The sequence below is a fragment of the Pituophis catenifer genome, unplaced genomic scaffold, assembly GCF_029215685.1.
Source record: "Pituophis catenifer annectens isolate HBS135680 unplaced genomic scaffold, rPitCat1.0.hap2 SCAF_4, whole genome shotgun sequence".
NCBI lineage: Eukaryota > Metazoa > Chordata > Lepidosauria > Squamata > Colubridae > Pituophis > Pituophis catenifer.
Window position 1 is genome coordinate 107,109,519 of NW_027256884.1, and position 5,991 is coordinate 107,115,509.

At 37.3% G+C, this 5,991-nt stretch overlaps 1 long non-coding RNA gene across 1 annotated transcript; it reads left to right on the forward strand.

Annotated features, from left to right (window-relative positions):
• Positions 1-1,368: 1,368 nt before the first annotated feature.
• Positions 1,369-5,701, forward strand: LOC139317217 (uncharacterized). The gene is made up of 4 exons (XR_011600418.1): positions 1,369-1,450; positions 2,873-2,938; positions 5,082-5,141; positions 5,561-5,701. It is a non-coding gene; the product is annotated as an uncharacterized lncRNA (long non-coding RNA).
• Positions 5,702-5,991: the final 290 nt, after the last annotated feature.

The following is a 5,991-nucleotide window of genomic DNA, read 5'->3' on the forward strand; positions in this document are numbered from 1 at the left end:
CGACGTTTGCAGCGCGTTCAAGGCCGGCTCAGGCCTGGTGCAACTTCCGGCGAGTCCTCTTGAAACCGTCACCCGCGAAAAAAGAGTCCTCGCCCCGAACTGCCCCGCCTCCTCTTCTGAGCCTATGAGCCAGGCGGGGGAGGGGGGGAGGGAGGGAGGAATAAGGCCCTCTGGAAAATACGCCGGTTTGAATTTTCTTTTTCCTTGGGAAACGCCCACCGAGGGCCCCGGGAAATTAAGAGGCCGATAATGCTAAAGTTATTCTGTGGGATTTTTTTTAAAAAAAGATTTTTTCCCCCCTCTTAGTTTTGGGACGTGGGAAATTTAAGACTCCCGATTTAAGCCATGGTTCCAGATCCATTCCTTCAGAGGAGGAGTTCCCTTACTAAATACCGTATGCTTCTTTGAAGCTATACTCCTACTAGAGATGCAATTATTTAATAAATCCTGTTGAGCCTCCGGAGGGGATGATCTACTGCAAAGTAAGTTTAGAGGTATTTTCCTCTAAACTTTTGCTTTGGGGTTTCTTTCATTGCCATGTTATGGTATCAAAACGGGTTGGTTCCATATGTTTGCCGAGAGGAAACATATAGTTTGATCTGCTCGGCGTTTTATGTCATTTTGTTAAGAACTGGACAAGCAAACTAGTTTTAAACAACAAATGAATTTTTAAATAACGTGATTTAAAACTGATCTCTCTTTGGGGCTAGGCTTTATGCATTTCTTGTGTTTTAAGACTTGTGCATGAATTCTTCATTAAAAAGTTGGATGTTCGGTTAAAGGGCTCTTTGGCAGACACAGAGTTTGGGAACCTTAAATGTATTAGGTCTAGTCAGTTATTCTTAATAACAGTAAACTGTTAAAATTAGTTGTTTGGGCAAAGGGGCCTGTAGCAAACAAGGCTAACAGAATGTATACTTGCCTGTTCTGCAACTGGGAGTCTTTATCCTCCACGAATTTCTCTGTACTTTGTTTAAAGTTTTTTGTCCATCCCTCATGCAAACACTATATTTCACATTGTAATTAAGAATTGTACTCCATGAAACGTTATGTATGTATGTATGTATTTATTAGTTAGATTTATATATGTCGTCCTTCTCCGGATACTCAGGGCGGCTTACAATGCATTAAGCAATAGCCTTCATACTTTTGTATATACCTGCTTAGTAGGGCTTTTTGCTCCCCCTGAGCAGTATGTATGTATATATCCTCTTTCTTTTTTTAGATACTCAAAAGTGAAGGCACTGGCACTTAAAATATACACTACAAAACTCTCATTATCAAACTGAATTGCAACTGTAAAGCTCTGACTGAAGAAAATGATCCTGATGCTTTTTCTGAAATTAGAAAAACAGACTGAAAAAGAGTTACCGCTATGTTCTACAATTTGGGACCTGCATAGAGAAGGCTTTCCTTTATGTGTACAAGAAATGGACCTTAGAAAGTGAAGGTATTTTCAAGAGGGCCTCTCCTGCTACTGTTAATGTGCAGACATCTTCATATCAAGATAGACTATCAAGCTTACAGCATCTAAGCTATTATTTATTTATTTATTTATTTATTTATTTATTTATTTATTTATTTATTATATTTCTATACCGCCTTTCTCCCGTAGGACTCAAGGCGGTGTACAGTTAAGAAAAATATAGACACACAAACATCATAAAATTGCTAATTAAAATTATTACTTAGTTTGGTCAATTAAATAAAACCCAGAATTAGATAACATTTAAAAAATCATTCACATGTTTGTATGTTTAGCCCTGCCTGTTGGAACATCAGGGTCTTGAGGGCACGGCAGAAAGCACGGAGATCAGGGATATTCCGTATCTCCGGGGGCAGTTCATTCCAAAGGGTTGGAGCCCCCACAGAGAAGGCCCTCCCCTGGGAGTCACCAGTCGACATAATTTGACTGACGGTACCCTGAGTAGTCCCTCCCTGTGAGAACGAACTGGTCGGTGGGAGGCTATTGGTGGCAAAAGACGGTCTCGTAGGTACCCAGGTCCTAAGCCATAGAGCACTTTAAAGGTGATAACTAACACCTTGAATCGCACCCGGAAGACCACCGGGAGCCAGTGCAGCTCGCGTAGGAGAGGTGTTACATGGGCGTAACGAGCTGCGCCCATAATCACCCGTGCGGCTACGTTCTGGACCAGTTGGAGCCTCTGGGTGCTTTTCAAGGGGAGCCCCATGTAGAGAGCATTACAGTAGTCCATACGGGAGGTAACTAGGGCATGAGTGACCGTGCGCAAGGCGTCCCGATCCAGAAAGGGACGCAACTGGCGGATCAGGCGAACCTGATAAAAGGCACCCCTGGCCACGGCCGTCAGATGATCTTCTAAAGATAACCGTGAATCCAGGAGGATACCCAAGTTGCGGGCCCTCTCTGTGGGGAGCAAGATCTCATCCCCTATTGTCAGTGATGGTACCAGCTGACTATACCAGGACGCCGGAAGCCACAGCCACTCGGTCTTGGAGGGGTTGAGTCTGAGCTTGTTTCTCCCCATCCAGATCCGCACGGCCTCCAGGCAACGGGACATCACAGCAAGGGCATCATTGGGGTGGTCTGGGGTGGGCATTATTATATTATATTAGGGCGTTCAGCTTTAAAATTTAGAGTTTGGATTGTGAGGAGAAAATATTTACAGGATTGTGAGGATGATTAATTGTCACAGGGTAGTTGTTCCAGTTTCTTGGACAACTTGCAACTTCTTCAGTTATATGGTATCCTTTTTGTGCTACTTCTAGCAAACTTGTAGATATATTCCAAGTGTGGATGTATTATAGATTTGTACAAAAGCATTATAATATTGACAGATTCAGTTTTAATTCACAATTACCTCCAAGCACTTGTATTGTGTCTTTTTCACAGCAGGAGCACAAGCAAAGCAACATTTTTTGTTGATCTATCTGCCATAAACTCAAGATCCCTTTCATGGTCAGTTATTATTACTTCAGTATGTATGTGAAGTCAGAATTTTGCTCTAATATGCTCACTTTATATTTGTTTATTCTAAACCATGCTTGGCATTTTAATATTTATTCTTTCACAAATTATTTTTGTTTAGTAATTCTTAATAAGCTGATGTTGTTTGCAAACTTAGTCATCTCATTGCTTATTTCTGTATCCCAATTCATGTGTTGTGCTAAGCCAAAATGTAATTTATTTGGTTTTTAGCTTTATATATTGAGTAGCTACAGATATTGGTTTATAAACCATAGTCAATGTCTTAAGACTATCATGTGAATCCCATTAATTGTGCTTTATTCAATAAATCATTTATTTAAATGTATTGGCTACCCAACTCGAGTGTTCATATGGAATTATATGAGCCATGGCTTTGTGTATATTTGCATCTGGCCCTAGTGATTTGGAAACATTGATCCATTAGGATGTATGAAACCAGCCAATTTGTACTTTTTTCAGTAAATAAATATATAATAAAGGAATTTTTAAAGTTGTGAATTGTGAAAGGACTTATATTTGCCCTCAACTCACATCCATTTATTTAACAACTGTTCAAAATTACAATGAAAAAAATGACTTTTTACAACTAGTCCTTGCACTTACAATGGTCACTGTGTCCCCATGGTCATGTGATCAAAATTTGGACGCTTGGAAATTCGACGTGTATTTACAATTGCATCCTCCAGGAGTCATGTGACCACCATTCTAACTTCCCTGGGTGCTTCTGAAGAGCAAAGTCGATGGGGGAAACCTGATTAATTTAATAATGACATGATTCACTTAACTACAATGATTTACTTAACAATTGCAGCAAAAAGTTGTAAAATTGGATGTGACTCACTTGACAGCTGCACTTAGCAATAGACATTCTGATCCCAATTTTGGCTGTAAGTCTAGAGCCACCTGTATGTATACAAAAATCATATTGATTCTTTGTTAGGAAAATTTCCTGTTTGTGCTTGATAATTTCTATCTTTATTCATCTATTTCAGGAGTAATTCACTAGGTCATCTAGAAAAGACATTAAGTAATCAGTCTGTAATTTAGTGGATTCTGATGTTCCCAGATTTGTTGACATGACATCTTTTTATTTAGAAGTGCCACTGAGTTCAGCATAAATATACAATTATAGTCTTAGTTTGGACCTATCCAACTAAAATACGGCAGAGTAGTATTTTTGTTATTTATCTAGAATTGTTTTATTATTATAGTTAGTCCTTGGTTTACAACAATATTAGGGTTGTTAAGTGAGTCTTAAGCAATTTTACAATTTTTTTGTCATTATCAAATCACTGTGGTTATTAAGTAAATCATGCAGTTGTTAAGTGTATCCAGTTCCCCAATTGACCTTTGCTTGCTGGAAGCTTCTGGGAAGGTTTCAAATGAAGGTCACAGGACCCCAGGATGCTGCACCCATTGTAAATACATGTCAGTTGTCAAATGTCCAAATTTTGATCACATAGCCATGGGGATGCTGTGAATGTTGTAAGTGTAAGGACCAGCCATTTTTTCAGTGTTGTTGTAACTTTGAATGGTTACTAAATGAATAGTTGTAAGTTAAGGAGTACCTGTATGTAAGGCCCAGTTTGGTATAGTGATTAAGATATCAGGTTAGAAACCAGGAGACCGTAAAATTTTAAAACAGGATTAAATTACAATAGGCTAATTCTTGTAAAATATCAATACAATCCCAAATGGGATTACTGACAGCTTCTAATAACTTCAGTGGGACTTTTCCCCTACTAGGTGAATTTCTCCAAAATGGTCTACTTGCTTCTTGGAGAGAAAATTGGAATTAATGCGACCACTGAATATAAATAATTTATACGAATACAAATTTTGATGCAACAAAGTGCAGTAAACACATGTTTCATAAATGGTTAATATGTAAATCAGTTGTTTTATTTTAAAGATTCATGTTCCTTTAATAAATTGATAACTTTATCATAACAAGTGTCTGGTGAGGTGGACTGTAATCCATGAAGGTGTGTGCTGTAATACAAGTATCAGTCAATAAGATGTCAGAAGACTTTTTACTTGAAAGTAATATCTTGAAATGTCTTTGTTTCCATTGGGATTTGTACAAATAAATTGCTCATTCTTTCCTCTATAGATTTCTATATAGAACACGAATGGAAAAAGAAATTTAAGAGTAAAGCCAGATGAATGGGAGGTAAGAAAACAGGTAATTATTTTAAGGTAAAGAGGAATTTTTTAAAGGTAAAGGAAATAAAATAAAATAGAGACAATAACAAAAATAAAAGTATAACAACAAGATTACATTCACCAGGCAAATGCCTGTTTCAAGGAACAGCTGATCTTCCAGTTCACTTTCAAAGGTATCCATGCTTTTTAGCAGGTAGCAATTTTTACCTCAAGCCAGTCCCTTGTTTTCAACATTGCTCTCTGTTATTCTTAGTAAATTTAAGATGATATTCCTTCCCCTCCAAATTCACAATTAAATGTTTTTTTGGGGGAAAATCTAGATAGATAAATAGACAGACAGACATTGTATGTTGGTATTTTTGGTCTTCCCTTTTATATGTATTCATTTATTAACTCTATTTCTTATTCCAAAATAACATCTAATAGGTCAGTTTGTCCTGAAAAAGTTGGATGACACATTCCATTCCACCTGAGGGTTTATGCCGTTCTTACTAAGAAGACAAAAAGGATTGATAAGAAAAATAATTTTATAGTTTTGCAGATTTATTAATAGGGAATCTAAATGGATCTAGGAAGAAAACTTTAAAAGTAATCCTCTATTTATTTACTTATTTGATGATTGTTTGATGATGATCGATTATTTATAACTTTCCAATCTACAAATGTTGCTTTAAAAAACTTGATCTTGCAAACAAAATTGTGCATACTTTTTCCCCTTTCTTTTGTAACCCTTAACAATTATTTTGAAATCAGTAATGCATCTAATGCATTAAATGAATCTCTAGGGGAGGTTTAGGAGCCATAGGTAGAGCTTGGGTGGTAATATCTTCTAAATTCTCCTCAGTTACTTCTTGCTT